At 42.4% G+C, this 16,964-nt stretch overlaps 1 protein-coding gene across 7 annotated transcripts in view; it reads left to right on the forward strand.

Moving 5' to 3' along the window:
• The window catches only part of LOC147124839 (lysine-specific demethylase 4C-like), a 645,681-nt gene that overhangs the window by 607,327 nt on the left and 21,390 nt on the right, over positions 1-16,964 (forward strand). The window lies entirely within an intron of this gene.

Raw genomic sequence — 16,964 nt, forward strand, 5'->3', positions numbered from 1 at the left:
GTGTTGCCTGGCTGGTGCCATGGTTAAAGACTTCTCCTCGTGGCTGGAGGAGAACTTGGAGTGGGAGGGGGAGGATCCAGTTATCGTGGTCCACGTAGGAACCAACGACAAAAGTAGAACTAGGAATGAGGTTCTGCTGAGGGAGTTTGACAAGCTAGGATCCAAATTAAAAAGCAGGACCTCAAAGATGATAATCTCTGGATTGTTAGCTGAACCACGCGCAAATTGACATAGGGACAAACAGATTAGAGATTTAAATGCGTGGCTCAAAGAGTGGTGTGGGAGGAAGGGGTTTCACTTCATGGGGCACTGGTACCAGTACTGGGGAAAGAGGGAGCTGTTCTGTTGAGTCAGGCTCCACTTAAACCGGGCTGGGACCAGTGTCCTGGTGAACCGAATAACTAGGGCAGTAGACAGGGCTTTAAACTAATGAAGGTGGTTCGGAGGATTCAGGAAACAGTAAATTTAAAAGCAGCCTTTAGAGCAGAGTAGAGTTTTGGGCAAAAATAAGCAGAGTGGGTCAAGAAGGGACAGAGAGAGTATCAAAGGTAATAAAGCATCAGAGACTAAGGTGACATCAGGGAAAAATAGAAATGTCAAAGCTAAAAGCGCTATATCTGAATGCGCGAAGCATTTGCAACAAAATAGATGAATTAATAGCGCAGATAGAAATTAATAGGTTTGATCTAATAGCCATTACGGAGATGTGGTTGCAATGTGGCCAAGGTTGGGAACTAAATATTTCAGGATACTTAACTTTTAGAAGAGATAGGCAAAATGGAAAAGGAGGAGGGATAGCCCTGATAATAAAGGCAGTAGAGAGAAAGGATCTTAGCTCCGAAAATCAGGAAGTAGAATCAGTTTGGGTGGAGCTAAGAAACGGCATGGGGCAGAAAACATTGGAAGTTGTTTATAGGCCCCCAAACAGTAGTTGTAATGTAGGGCAGAGTATAAATCAGGAAATTAGAGGTGCATGTAATACAGAAATCATGGGGGACTTTAATCTACATATAGATTGGGTAAACCAAATTTGCAGTAATAGTGTGGCGGACGAATTCATGGAATATATGCAAGAAGTTTTCTAGATCAGTATGTTCAGGAACCAACTAGGGAACAGGCTATTTTAGATCTAGTATTGTGCAACGAGAAAGGGTTAATTAATAACCTTGTAGTAAAGGGGCCTTTAGGGAAGAGTGACCAAAATCTGATAGAATTTTATATTGAGTTTGAAAGTGATTTAGTTCAGTCTGAAACTAGGGTCTTAAATCTAAACAAAGCAAACTACGTAGGTATGAGGGGCGAGTTGGCTAAGGTAGATTGGGAACTACATTAAAAGGTATGACGGTAGACAAGCAATGGCTAGCATTTAAAGAATTAATACATAATTTACAACAAATATACATTCCTTTAAGGCACAAAAATACCTAAGGAAAAGTGGTCCAACCGTGGCTAACAAGAGAAGTTAAAGATAGTATTAGATCAAAGTAAGAGGCTTATAATGTTGCCAAAAAAAGTAGTAAGCCTGAGGATTGGGAGGATTTTAGAATTCATCAAAGGAGGACCAAGAAATTGATAAAGAAAGGGAAAATAGAACATAGAGAGTAAACTAGCGAGAGACATAAAAACAATCTGTAAAAGCTTCTATAGATATGTAAAAGGAAAAGATTAGCGAAAGTAAATGTGGGTCCCTTACAGACTGAGACAGGAGAAATTATAATGGGGAATAAGGAAATGGCAGAGAAATTAAACAAATACGTTGTGTCTGTCTTCACGGAAGAAGACGCAAAAAACTTCCCAGAAATAGTGGAGAACCAAGGGTCTAGCGAGAATGAGGAACTAAAAGACATTAGTATTAGTGAAAAAAATAGTACTGGGGAAATTAATGGAACTGAAAGTCGATAAACCCTCAGGACCTGATGGCCTACGTCCTAGGGTTTTGAAAGAGGTGGCTATAGAGATCGTGGATGCATTGGTTGTCATTTTCCAAAATTCCATAGATTCTAGAACGGCTCCCACGGATTGGAAGATAGCAAATGTAACCCCATTATTTAAGAAAGGAGGGAGAGGGAAAACGGGGAGCTACAGACCAGTTAGCCTGACATCAGTAGTAGGGAAAATACTAGAATCTGTTATTAAGGACGTGGTAACAGGGCACTTAGAAAATAATAATAGGATTGGGCAGAATCAACACTGATTTATGAAAGGGAAATCGTGTTTGACGAATGTTTGTTTTTTGAGGTTGTAACTAGCACAATAGATAAGGGGGAACCAGTGGATGTGGTGTATTTGGATTTTCAAAAGGCATTCGATAAGGTTATTAAACAAAATTAGGGCTCATGGGATTGAGGGTAATATACTAGCATGGATTGAGGATTGGTTAATGGACAGAAAACAGAGAAACGGGTCATTTTCGGGTTGGCAGGCTGTAACTAGTGGGGTACCGCAAGGATCAGTGCTTGGGTTTCAGCTATTCACAATCTACATCGCTGATTTGGATGAGGGGACCAAATGTAATATATCCAAGTTTGCTGATGATACAAAGCTGGGTGGGAATGTAAGCTGTGAGGAGAATGCACAGAGGCTTCAAGGGGATATAGACAAGCTAAGTGAATGGGCAAGAACATGGCAGATGGAATATAATGTGGAGAAATGTGAAGTTATCCACTTTGGTAGGAAAAATAGAAAAGCAGAGTATTTTTTAAATGGTGAGGGATTGGGAAATGTTGGTGTTCAGAGGGACCTGGGTGTCCTTGTACATGAATCACTGAAAGTTAACATGCAGGTACAGCAAGCAATTAGGAAAGCAAATAGTAAGTTGGCCTTTATTACAAGAGGATTTGAGTGTAAGAGTAAAGATGTCTTACTGCAATTATATAGGGCCCTGGTGAGACCACACCTGGAGTATTGTGTACAGTTTTGGTCTCCTTACCTAAGAAAGGATATACTTGCCATAGAGGGAGTGCAACGAAGGTTCACCAGACTGGTTCCTGAAATGGGGAATTGTCCTATAAGGAGAGAGTGAGTAGACTAGGCCTATATTCTCTTGAGTTTAGAAGAATGAGAGGTGATCTCATTGAAACATACAAAATTCTTACAGGGCTTGACAGGGTAGATGCAGGGAGGATATTTCCCCTGGCTGGGGAGTCTAGAACCAGGGGGTCACAGTCTCAGAATAAGGGGTCAGCCATTTAGGACTGAGATGAGGAGACATTTCTTCACTCAAAGGGTGGTGAATCTTTGTAATTCTCTACCCCAGAGGGCTGTGGAGGCTCAGTCGTTGAGTATATTCAAGACCGAGATCGATAGATTTTGGGATATTAAGGGAATCGAGGGATATGGGGATAGTGCAGGAAAGTAGAGATGAGGTAGAAGATCAGCCATGATCTTATTGAATGGCAGAGCAGGTTCGAGGGGCCAAATGACCTACTCCTGCTCCTATTTCTTATGTCTGATTACTGTCAAGGTTTTTTACTTGACTCGATAACTCATTTCATGAAAAAGCTTACGTTTCGCCTCTACATGGATAACCTCTGATTAGGGCTCCCTGAGGTGGCATCTGGTGTCTTTCTACTGAGATTGAATGCTGACTCTCGGGGCCTGAACACAGTACCAGTGTTACATTTTGCACTAACATTACATGACAGTCATTTAATATTGTAAATGTCAATCATGACGTTACCTACAGGCATAACAGATGCTGCATCTAAATGCAGATACTTTTAACATGAGACTTGCCATTGATAGCCTGCCATAGGATTTTTCAATGTATTTTGAGACAGAATGTTGCAACCCACTTGGCATTTTATTTAATAAATGTTGCAAAACCATAATATTACTGTACCAGTATATAGGATACATCTTCAACCTCTTGTGCTCTCTCTTGCTCTGGCTCTCTATCTCGCTCGCTCTGATTTTTAATTTTGCTTAGGACTGAATTGTGCAGTTTAATTTTATCTTTCTGTTTGAATGTATTGTTTCTTCAATCCTTCCTGGTTTTTGCATTAGTCTCTGTCCCTATCCCTTCTGTCACGTAATAGTTTCTGAAAGGTAGGTGAGAGTAAGCTTTCAGTTTATTTTCTCTTTGGGGAAGAACCTGATGCCCACTTTGCACATCCCCTGATGGACCGAGAGTGAGATGTGCACATAGCCTACCTCTTCATGCTAGACCAAACCCCTGTACAACTGAGAACCCTTCTTTCCCTCAAACATTTTTGCATTAAATGCTTCTCTCGCTTACCCTCGAGTCACTTGGTGTCACACTGAGCTCAGAGCTCAATCGGTTTTCAGTTACTTGCTCTGCTGTGAATGGATAATAAACATTCTTGACAGTTCGCATAATATTTAGCACTGTCTGTCCCTGTACGATGTACCACAAAATGTAATTTTAATTCAAAACTTTCTGATTTGTGTTATTTTTCTCCTTTTTTTCCAAACTTAAACTCTGTAGTTTATAGTTTCTAAGCTCTGAGGTATAGCGGGGGCTGCTGGTAACCAAAAATGTAACTTAATTTAAAGGAAGTAAAGGGTAAGTCATGTCAGGATAGCTCAGCCCCATAGTTTGCTCCTCCTGCACTATGTGGGAAATCAGGGACACTTCCTGTGTCCCTGACGACCATGTGTGCGGGAAGTGTGTCCAGCTGAAGTTACTGACAGACCGCATTGCGGCACTGGAGCAACGGATGGATAGATATTGGAGCATTCGCGAGGCTGAGGAAGTCATGGATAGCACGTTTAGGGAGGTGGTCACACCACAGGTAAAGGTTGCACAGGCAAAAAGGGAATGGGTGACCATCAGGCAGAATACTAGGCGCAGGCAGGTCGTGCAGGAATCCCCTGGGGTCATCCCCCTCTCGAACAGTTATACCGTTTTGGATACTGTTGGGGGGGGGGGGGTGGGTGGCTTAACAGGGGAAGGCAGCAGCAGCCAACCTCCTGGCACCAGGGGTGGTTCTGCTGCACAGGACGGGAGGAAAAAGAGGGGTAGAGCTGTCGTGATAGGGGATTCTATTGTAAGGGGAAATAGCTAGGCATTTCTGCGGCAACAAACGAGACTCCAGGATGGTGTGTTGCCTCCCTGGTGCAAGGGTCAAGGATGTCTCGGAGAAGCTGCAGAAAATTTTGGAAAGGGAGGGTGAACAGCCAGTTGTCGTGGCGCATATAGGTAAAGAACGGGATGAGGTCCTAAAAGCTGAATATAGGGAGTTAGGAGGTAAATTTTAAAAATAGGACCTCAAAGGTAGTAATCTCAGGATTGCTACCAGTGCCACGTGCTAGTCAGAGTAGAAATAGAAGGATACTTCAAATGAATACGTGGCTAGAGGAATGGTGCAAAGGGGAGGGATTCAAATTCCTAGGACATTGGAACCTGTTCTGGGGGAGGTGGGACCAGTACAAACCAGACAGTCTGCACCTGGGCAGGACCGGGACCGATATCCTTGGGGGAGTGTTTGCTAGTGCTGTGGGGGAGGGTTTAAACTAAAATGGCAGGGGGTTGGGAACCTGAGCAGGGAGACAAAGGAAAGGGAAATGAGGATAGAAGCAAAAGACAGGAAGGAGAAAAACAAAGATGGCAATCAGAGAAATCAAGGGTTTAAAACAAACATGGCCACAGTAAATAACAATTCTAAAAGGTCTAAGAGCATTAAAAAAACAAGCCTGAAGGCTTTGTGTCTTAATGCAAGGAGCATCCGTAACAAGGTGGATGAATTAGCAGCGCAAATAGAGGTAAATGAATATGATATGATTGGGATTACGGAAACATGGCTCCAGGGGGACCAAGGCTGGGAACTCAACATCCTGAATTCAATATTCAGGAAAGATAGGCGAAAAGGAGGTGGGGTAGCATTGCTGGTTAAAGAGCGGATTAACACAATTGTAAGGAAAGATATTCACTCTGATGATGTGGAATCTGTATGGGTAGAACTGAGAAATACCAAAGGGCAGAAAACGTTAGTGGGAGTGGTGTATAGACCCCCAAACAGTAATGCAGAGGTTGGGGATGGCATTAAAAGGGAAATTAGAGAAGCGTGCAATAAGGGCACAGCAGTCATCATGGGTGACTTTAATCTACATATAGATTGGGCTAACCAAATTAGTAACAATACTGTGGAGGAGGAATTCCTGGAGTGTGTACGGGATGGTTTCCTGGACCAATACGTCGAGGAACCAACTAGGGATCAGGCCATCTTAGACTGGGTATTATGCAATGAGAAAGGATTAATTAGCAATCTTGTTGTGCGAGGCCCCTTGGGTCGGAGTGATCATAATATGATAGAATTCTTCATTAAGATGGAGAGTGAAGTAGTTGACTCAGAGACTAAGGTCCTGAATTTAAATAAAGGGAACTATGATGGTATGAGACGCGAGTTGGGTAGGATTGATTGGGTAATGTCACTCAAAGGGTTGACGGTGGATAGGCAATGGCAAACATTCAAAGATCGCATGGATGAACTACATAATTTGTTTATCCCAGTTTGGCATAAAAATAAATCAAAAAGGGTGACTCGACCGTGGCTAACAAGGGAAATTAGGGATAACATAAGATCCAAAGAGAGGACATATAAATTGGCCAAAAAAAGCAGCAAACCTGAGGATTGGGAGCAGTTTAGGATTCAGCAAAGGAGGACAAAGGGATTAATTAAGAGGGGGAAAATAGATTATGAAAGTAAGCTTGCAGGGAACATAAAAACTGACTGTAAAAGCTTTTATAGATATGTGAAGAGAAAAAGATTGGTGAAGTCAAGCGTAGGTCCCTTACAGTCAGAATTAGGGGAATTTATAATGGGGAACAAAGAAATGGCAGATCAATTTAATACATATTTTGGTTCTGTCTTCACAAAGGAGGACACAAATAACCTCTCAGAGATGTCGGGGAACATACGGACTAATGAGAGGGAGGAACTGAAAGAAATCAGTATTTGTAGGGAAATGGTGTTGGGGAAGTTGACGGGATTGAAGGCCAATAAATCCCAGGGCCTGATAATCTACATCCTAGGGTACTTAAGGAAGTGGCCCTGGAGATAGTAGATGCATTGCTGGTCATCTTCCAGAACTCGATAGACTCTGGAACAGTACGCATGGATTGGAGGGTAGCTAATGTTACCCCACTATTCAAAAAAGGTGGTAGAGAAAAAGCGGGGAATTATAGGCCTAGAAATTGGGTTGGGGCGCAAAAGTCGCCTAAGCGCAGGATTTAGCGCAGCGATCGGAGTAATACCGATCGCCAGAAATTCAGTTTCAGTGCCCCTCAAGGGACACGGGGCGAGGCTCGAGGCGCTCTGCGTCCCTCTTAGGGCGCTGAAACTGATTATCGCAGCGCAACGTGCCGCAGCGCCACACGCTGCGGCACGGCACGTTGCGGTATTGCAGGCCTTCCTCCCACTGTTAAGGGGGAGGTGCCTGCAACAGCGCGATCCCCGCTCGCGAGTGCCGGCAAATGAGCCCGGCACCAAGGAGAAGTGCCGGGCTCTCGGGAAACAGCCGGCAATGCCGCGGGGGGGGTTGTTAGGAGGCTGGGGACGGAGGTGCTGGCAGGCGGCCGCCCCGCACCTCCACCTTAACTTGCGCCGCTGCCGGCAAAGTAAGGCCCCGTGAACCGAGCGCAGGTAGCGAACGGCGCAACTGCGCCGTTCGCTACCAAATATCGCGAACGGGGCGCGAATGGGGCGCTGCGCACACCGATGATGTCATTGGTGGCGGCGCAGCGCAACAGGCTAACGCCACCATTAGCGCCCCTCCTGAATATCGCGGGAGGCGCAGCCAGTGGCGCTACAGCCACTGCCTGCCTCTTTAGGCACTAACAGGTGGCGCTACTCACCCAATTTCTCCCCCATAGACCACCGGTAAGCCTGACATTGGTAGTGGGGAAAATGCTAGAGTCCATTATAAAAGATGTAATAGCAGAGCACTTGGAAAGCAGTGACAGGATCGGACAAAGTCAACATGGATTTACAAAAGGTAAATCGTGCTTGACTAATCTACTGGAATTTTTTGAGGATGTAACTGGTAACATCGGTAAGGGAGAACCAGTGGATGTGGTGTATTTGGACTTTCAGAAGGCTTTCGATAAGGTCCCGCATAAGAGATTAGCGTGCAAAATTAAGGCACATGGGATTGGGGGCAAGGTATTGACTTGGATAGAGAACTGGTTGGCGGATGGAAAGCAAAGAGTTGGAATAAACGGGTCATTTTCCGAGTGGCAGGCAGTGACTAGTGGGGTACCGCAGAATCGGTCCTAGGACCCCAGCTGTTCACAATATATATTGATGATCTGGGCGAGGGAGTTGGATGTAATATCTCCATACTTGCAGACGACACAAAGCTGGGTGGGAGGGTATGCTGTGAGGAGGATGTCGTGAAACTCCAGTATGATTTGGACAGGTTGGGTGATTGGGCAGAAACATGGCAAATGCACTATAATGTGGATAAATGTGAGGTTATCCACTTTGGTGGCAAAAACAGGAAGGCAGATTATTATTTGAATGGCAATAGATTGGGAGAAGGGGAAGTGCAAAGAGACCTGTGTGTTCTTGTGCACCAGTCGCTGAAGGTAAGCATGCAGGTGCAGCAGGCGGTTAAGAAGGCAAATGGTATGTTGGCCTTCGTAGCAAGAGGGTTCAAGTACAGGAACAAGGATGTCTTGCTGCAGTTGTACAGGGCCTTGGTGAGACCGCACCTTGGGTATTGTGTGCAGTTTTGGTCGCCTTATCTGAGGAAGGACGTTCTTGCCATGGAAGGAGTGCAGCGAAGATTTACCAGGCTGATACCTGGGATGGCAGGAATGACGTATGAGGAGAGATTGTGTCGATTGGGCTTATACTCACAGGAGTTTAGAAGATTGAGAGGGGATCTCATCGAAACCTATAAAATTCTGTCAGGCCTGGACAGACTAGATGCAGGAAGGATGTTTCCGATGGCCGGGGAGTCCAGAACCAGGGGTCATAGTCTAAGGATAAGGCGTAAGCCGTTTAGGACTGAGATGAGGAGGAATTTCTTCACCCAGAGAGTGGTGAACCTGTGGAATTCTCTGCTACAGAGGGCAGTGGAGGCTAGTTCATTAAATATATTCAAGAAGGAGTTGGATATATTTCTTAAGGCTAAAGGGATCAAGGGATATGGGGAGAAGGCAGGGACAGGGTACTGAATTTGGATGATCAACCGTGGTCTCATTGAATGGCGGAGCAGGCTCGAGGGGCCGAATGGCCTACTCCTGCTCCTATCTTCTATGTTTCTATGTTTCCTGAGAGTTTATATTTTAAAAATCATGATATCAACTGTAAGCAAATTTTTTTGGGGGGTCACACATAAAACAAAATGTTGGTAATGAAAAGTCTTCAGGTTTGATTGGGAAATCACAGCAAGTCTAAACAGTATTTGTACAACATGAACTGAGTTAATGAGAAGGAATTTTTTTTACAAAGGGGAGGGGCAGGCCCGTGTTGTGAGTCAACATATTCATGATGACGGGGGATCGTGTCATTTTAACTCAAATATGAATTCACCTTTTTGGGGATAATCACCATGCTTCTTCATGATGCTTTATCAAGTTAAACATGAATTCATTGTCGGCCTGTAGACCTACATTTTCTTCCAATAGCATAGTTTTCTTGAGACCCACAATTGCAGAAGTCGGTCGGTAACAGCTTTTTAGGAGGCTGCGAGCCTTCATTTTAACAAGGTTTATATTTTTAACCACAGTAGGCCGGATTTCTCTGGGCTCGAGAAACCCAGCAGGTTAAAAGGAGGAGAGAAGCACCGGATCCATCAGGTAAGTGCCTTTACAGCAATGCTTGTGGGCCCGGAGCAGCAGGAGTGTTTCCTCCAGGCCCATCAAGCTAACCTGTAAACAGCACCCCCCCTCACCTCCATGATCTTCCCCGACAACCCTCCATCACCGAACCCCCCTCTTGGTGATCACTGAACCCCCCCTCGCCCCAACTCCCTCAATCTCCGATACCCTATGTTCCCTGTAAAAAAATTTTGGCCCTGCATGTCCCTTTAAGAGGCTGCACGGGCCATTCAAAATACCGCGCATGCACAGTTTTTACATTGAAATACCGACAAACCGGCTGCGTGCGATCCCTGCCGAACCCCTACAATCTCTCCCCCGATCCCCTTGATCTCTCCCTGGTTCCCCCGATCTCTGACCCCCCCTCTCTGAACTCTTCCTGATTTCTCCCATCTCTGTTCCCAATCCCCCATCTCTGTCCACGCTCTCCACCCCAAAATCTCCTCAATTTTACCTCCGATATTCCACCCCCAACCCTCCCAACCACGTTCTACCACCCCGGCGATCTCTACCCGCACTACACTTACCTGCAAAGTTCCCTCTAATTTATTTTTTCATGCATGTTCCCTTTAAATTTGCTGCGTGGCTATGCACACACGGTATCTTTTCCAGCATCAACAGCTGGGGAACGGCCTGCACGTTACCTCCCGACCTTAGGGGGATCGTTGCTTACCTGCTCCTGGGCTGCGGCCTTTTCTGGAGCATTCCTTGCCCGACAGGCAGCCAAGCCTGTCAATCGGGCTGACTTCTGGGCGGGAGATCTGTTCAAAATAAAACGCACGCCATGGAGTTAAAACTCCAAGGCATTCAGGGAAACTCTTTCCCAACCATAAATCCTTCCCTCCCCCACCCCCTGCTCGAAACCTCGGCCCCAGTAAATATCCGGGCCAAAGTCTTTTGTGTTTTTACATACCTTCAGTAATGTTTTCACTCTGTGGCTTCAGTCTCCCTGAAAAGCCTTCGGTTTGAGTTGATATTCTTTCCAGATCTATCACCTAGAGTTAGGAACTCCACCTGTGCTTGCAACTTCAACGATCTTACAGTCTGAGTGTGTGTATCCACTGTTGGGAAATCCTAGCCTGCATCAGCATAATAGAACAACGGGAAGCATGTCTTTCCTCAGGGTGTAACAGTAATTAAGCAGTTATTTTTCCAAGTGGGTTTCAAAGTAGTTTGGGGCATGAAGTTAGTTTAGATAAGGTTTGACAGGTTATTTATTTTCAGCTGTTTATTTTCACTTCCAAGAGAGGTTGCCTCGGATAAAGGAGATGGGGTGGGGGGGGGGGGTGGGCCGGGGTGGGCCGGGAATGATTATAACACGAGCAATTTTTTGTTTATACTGAGAATTCAAAAATGATTGTACACAGAACATTTATTTTCTGTAACGCTGTATCTTTATCCAGCTGTGCACCTTTATTTATCCAGTTACAATGGGTAAGGAAAATACTCAAATCAAAAAATTCTTGTTTCATGCCCCTCCCAAATCTATCTCCAAACTCTGACCGTCTAGCCTGCTCCATTCCAGCAGTGCAACTTCCAACTCATTGTGAGCAATGCCACAGGAGATTCATTGGTGCAGGGACATTATTAACTTGTTACAGGTTTTATTTTCGCAAATTGCAGATTGATTGTAATATTTCCAAAAGTTAAAAAGTAATCCGTCATTTCCCAGTGATTTGAAGCTATGGGAAGTTGGTATCTTTGCATTGTACCTTGATCATTACTTGCTGATGATGTCCCTTTAAAGAAAAATAACCTAAATGAAAGTAGAGTGTGATTCACCATGTAGAAGCCTTAGATTCTATCAAATCTGGCTACAACCTGTTATAAATGTTCCATAACCAGTATCCTATTACAAATTAATTGCACAGTATGTAACACTAATAAACTGTCTGTACTTTTATATTGGCAGATTTAATTAAATATTCTTCCTCATTTATTTATTTGTAGTCCACATACATGGAATAAAGATCATTCTCCATCAGGGGAAGGTGGTAGAGAGAAAATCACATGAAAATGCCCCTTTTAAAAGCTTTGCTCTTTGTAGTTTGCAAAGAGGTACATAATTGTACGCCAATCATGTGTTAAGAACTGCAACTGCACATAAGTTCCCAACAGTTTGCAGCAGTACACAACTTGTGCATCCTGGAGTTTATTGCAACATCCATTTTTGTGTTTCTGGATGCAGGATTCATTGTGATATTACAATAATTGAAGCTTTTGGCAGTGCTTTGATTATTGTGCACTGGTTTATGGTACTGCTGGGGTGTGGGTTCAGTCCCTTGTGCTTCTGACTTCCTGTTCTAAGCCATACTGCTATAAGCAGCCGATGGAAATAGGCCAAGTGTCTCCTAGAGAGTCATTGCTGGGCCACACTCTCTCACACCTCCGAGCACTAAAGAAAATAACATCACTGCAAATTTTGGCTTGCTCTCCATTTTCTCACTCTCCCGTAGATTTTTTTTTACAAATTAGGAAACTAAAAATGTATTCTTATAACAATTTTTGCTAAAAACATTAACGTGAGATGTAAAAATAATACTCAATGGCTTCAGTGAACACCAAGAATAGTTCCTCACAATTTCATTCTTTATTAGAGCTACATTTTCATACCAGTAGTATTCTAATGAGTGCCATGGAGTATTTTCTCTCTTTCAATATAAATTAAATATAAATGTCAACCACAGCAAAATACCTGCTCAGTACCACGGTGGATTTTTTTGTTTCCTTTTGGAAGTTGAACCTAATCAATATGGGATTGCTGCAGAAGTTTATATTTAAATACCAGCAGCAGCAAAGATTAGGTTAGAAATGTTCTAGTATTTTGTATTTTTCTGGGTTAGTAATCTCTTGCCGAACAGAAAATGTGAAGAGGCCAGTTTGGAGGTACCTCTGAGCAGTCATGTTGTCCACTTTAGTTTTTGATTTAATTTGAAAGCTGCAGCAATATTGCAAATGATTTCTTCACAAATTTGCAGCAAGCTGAAGGACTTGCAGGCTACCTCTAAACTGGGTACATGGAATTTGTATTCCAGTGTTTTTTAAAAAAAAAGTATTGTTCAGAAGCGTGCATGCATTTATTTTGCAATCACAGCAGTTTTGTTGCATGATACCTGTTGGAGAATACATTGGTGCACTGGGAATTGCTAGCACAGTTGTATATTGCAAGGTAATTTTCCAGTTAATTCAGCCATTTTAAGTTAGTTATGAAACATCCCAGTTGCTCAGTAATTTATTTTACAAGCAAGATTAAGTTAACATGGTGTTATTTCTGGCATTGATACTTCGGGAAACCTGTTTATATGCTGTAAAAACATTCTGTGCCGCACCATTTAATATGAAAAGTAAAATCACAATAAAAGGGTCAATGACTCTCATTTGAGCAAGTTTATTTAAACAAAGGGAGTGAAAGTTGTTCGTTTTTTTCTGGTGTGATTTTTTTTATAATGAAACTAGTTAACCCTTTTGCTTCATAAAGGCCGAGGCAATTAAAAAAAATTATGTTTTTTTAATGGAAAATAACAAGCTTCATTGAAATGGAAAATGGTGTATGAAAAATTTTGCTTGAAGTACATTAATTTGGGTTTTTGACCCATGGGATGTAGGCGAGTAAGAATGAAGGAGAAATGTAAATTACAAAAGGTGGAATTACCCTTTGTTCCTGCAGAAACTCTCTCTACCAACTTTCATTTGACTTAATAACCAATATTGCTTTGTATAGGTTTGGATGATGTTCAGTTGCATAAAAATAGAGAATCACTGCTAAATGCCACTGAAGTCAAGACACAAAATGATGGCAGTAGCATTGTAATGGTGCTAATATTTACCAACATGCACATATTGGTTCCTGTCATCAGCAACATAGAAATTTCTATGGTGTTACAGAGGGAAGAGGCAAGAACATTCCTAATAACTTAGCACAACAATAACCCGTAATGCCATTTTAAGGTTTTGCCTGCTTCACCTCTGAGGTAGCATGGTAGTTGTATTCCACTGCAGCCGATATTTTAAAAATATATATTTGGATCCCTGTTCCCAGTGGTGCAGCTGTCCCAAACGGGCTTTTCCATTTTTGAGCCATTTCTCTTGTTCAACCTTAATGCCTGGAACAACTCTTTGAACTTCTTTCCTTGTCAAAGTACAATACCCAGCATACATTTACATTGGAAATATGTCTAATTGGTCAAATTAATATTTCATATCATTAACTACCCTCCAGTTCTGGCTATCAAATAAATCAGATTTTTGTATCATGTCACTTTAGACTATGTTTAACCATCAGTGTTAGCCACAGTGAAAAAGTTCAAATAAAATTGTGTTACAGTATATATATTTTTGTAAGATGTATATAGATTATATAAGAAAGATATATTGTAATTAAAGCACATGGTCATTATTAATATACAATACATTAAGCCATTATCAAAGTGGTCGAGTATTTATCCAATTGCTTTTTGAAAGTTACCATTGAATCTGCTTCCACCACCCTTTCGGGCATTGCATTCCAGGCCACTACACCTCGCTGCATACATTTTTTTCCTAATGTCGCCTCCAGTTCTTTTGCCAATCACCCTAAATCTGTGTCCTCTGGTTACCGGCCCTCCTGCCACTGGAAACAGTTTCACCTTATTTACTCTATCAAAACCGTTCATGATTTTGAACACCTCTATCAATTGTCCCCTTAACCTTTTCTGATCTAAGGAGAACAACCCAGCTTCTCCAGTCTCCATATAACTGAAGTCCCTCATCCCTGGTACCATTCTAGTAAATCTCCTCTGCACCCTCTCTAAGGCCTTGCCATCCTTCCTAAAGTCCAATGCCCAGAATTGAATACACTACTCCAGCTGAGGCCTAACCAGTGTTTTATAAAGGTTTAGCATAACTTCCTTGCTTTTGTACTCTCTTCCTCTATTAATAAAACCAAGGATCCCATATGCGTTGTTAACAGCCTTCTCAACTTGTCCTGCCACTGTCAAAGACTTGTGCACATACACCCCCAGATCTCCCTGTTCCTGCACCCCCTTTAAAATTGTACCATTTAGTCTATGTTGCCTCTCCTCATTCTTCCTACCAAAATGTATCACTTCACACTTCTCTGCGTTAAATTGCATCTGCCATGTGTCTGCCCATTTCACCAGTCCTCTTAAACCAAACATACTTTTATTTAGATCATATTGATATCAGAATCAGCACCACATACTCACTGGCACATTTGTTTTTCTGAGAGTAATCCTCTATTTAGATGTTAAACACGGCAATGATTCTGGTGGAGCTGGTCACTCCATCAATTGCGTCATTCAATCACTAAATAGGTCCTCCTAAAGTCTGTTACTATCCTCATTGTTTACTGCATTTCCGAGTTGTTGTAATTTACAAGTTGTTGTTGTAATCTGAGACCTGATCCTATAGAAGTATGCAAAATAGCTAATGGAATAGAATAGGTAAATCCAGGATATTACTTTAAAATAAAATGCAAGAGTAGGACAAGGGGATCCAAGTTTGACAGAGGATTGGTCACATTTAGGAATCGATTCTCAAAGGTATGCATAAGGCTGCAGTTTCTAGAACAGTTTTAATTTTGCAGGAAAACAAGCTGCCCACAACCTTATCCATTATATTGTGATTAAATAATAAGTAGATTATGCAAATGTGTTGTTTATGATAAGGCCCAATCATGAACTTTATCATCTGCTTGTGCATAATAAGATTTACTTAATGGAAGCATTTTTTTTTTTTTTAATTTTTTACAAGCACCTAATCTCAATAAGTAAACCCAGAATTCAAATATATTTGCTTAAAAAAAAAGAAAAATACTGTGGATGCTGGAAATTTGAAATAAAACCAGAAAATGTTGGAAAACACTCAGTTAATATTTATGAAAGGTCGTCAATCTGAATCGATAACTCTGCTTCTCTCTCCACAGATGCTGCCTGACCTGCTGAGTGCTTTCCAGCATTTTCTGTTTCTATTTCAAATATATATAAATGAGCAGGATACTGAGAGAATTTTAGCTGACATGTTCCAAATATCTGAATCAAATATATTTGTATTTTATTTTCAAAGTAGTATATCCTGTAACTTAGCTTGTGAGAAACACACACTTGCAACTACAAGTATTTGAGAAATTAATGTTCGGTTTGTTTCCTGCAGCTTATGTATATTTGGTTACGACTTTGTGTTGTCACAATTTAAGAAAGTTAGCAGAACTTTAAGAAAGAGAGTGGCTAGACAGAGCTATTGGGTTTTACTGAAAACATAAAAACCAAAGCCAAAATTATGCATTGCCCCACCCCTAGTAAAACATGCCATAAATTGGAGTCGCTCCTGAATTTGCTTGGACAGGAGTATGGAACACAAGTAGTGCGAATCTTGGACTGGAGAGAAACTTGGAGTGGGAGGGGGAGGATCCAGTTGTCGTGGTCCATGTTGGTACCAATGACATAGATAGGACAAGGAAGGAGGTTCTGCTGAGGGAGTTTGAGCAGCTAGGGGCCAAATTAAAAAGCAGAACCATAAGGGTAATAATCCGCCACGAGCGAATTTGGCTAGGACAAATAAAATTAGAGAGTTAAATGCGTGGCTCAAAGACTGGTGTGGGAGAAATGGGTTTTGCTTCCTGGGACACTGGCACCAGTACTGAGGCAGGAGGGAGCTGTTCCGTTGGGACGGGCTTCACTTGGCCAGTGCTGGGACTAGAGTCCTGGCGGATCATATAACTAGGGCTGTAGAGAGGGCTTTAAACTAACTAGTGGGGGGGAGGTTCCTAGAGAGCAAATAATAAAAATGACAACAGAGAAGGTCATAGACTTAGGTAGCAGTGGGGAAATTAAAAACCAGAGCGTGTCAGGAAGGGGCAGAAGGTATGGAGTAAAAGGTAAAGTAATAAAAAGGGCAAAAGCAGGAACTAAGTGTCACAAAACATATTTGAAAGTTCTCTATCTGAATGCACGTAGCACTCGTAACAAAATAGACGAGTTAATGGCACAAATAATTACATATGGGTATGATCTTGTGGCCATTACAGAAACATGGCTGCAGGGTGACAATGCCTGGGAATTAAACATACCAGGTTATTTAACGATCAGGAAGGACAGGCAGGAAGGAAGGGGAGGTGGGGTGGCTAAGTTAATAAAGGAAGGAATCACTGTAATACAGAGAAATGATATTGGGTCAAAAG

The sequence above is a fragment of the Somniosus microcephalus genome, chromosome 1 (genome assembly GCF_052327205.1).
Source record: "Somniosus microcephalus isolate GS21.2 chromosome 1, FLI_Smic_1.0, whole genome shotgun sequence".
NCBI classification, from domain to species: domain Eukaryota; kingdom Metazoa; phylum Chordata; class Chondrichthyes; order Squaliformes; family Somniosidae; genus Somniosus; species Somniosus microcephalus.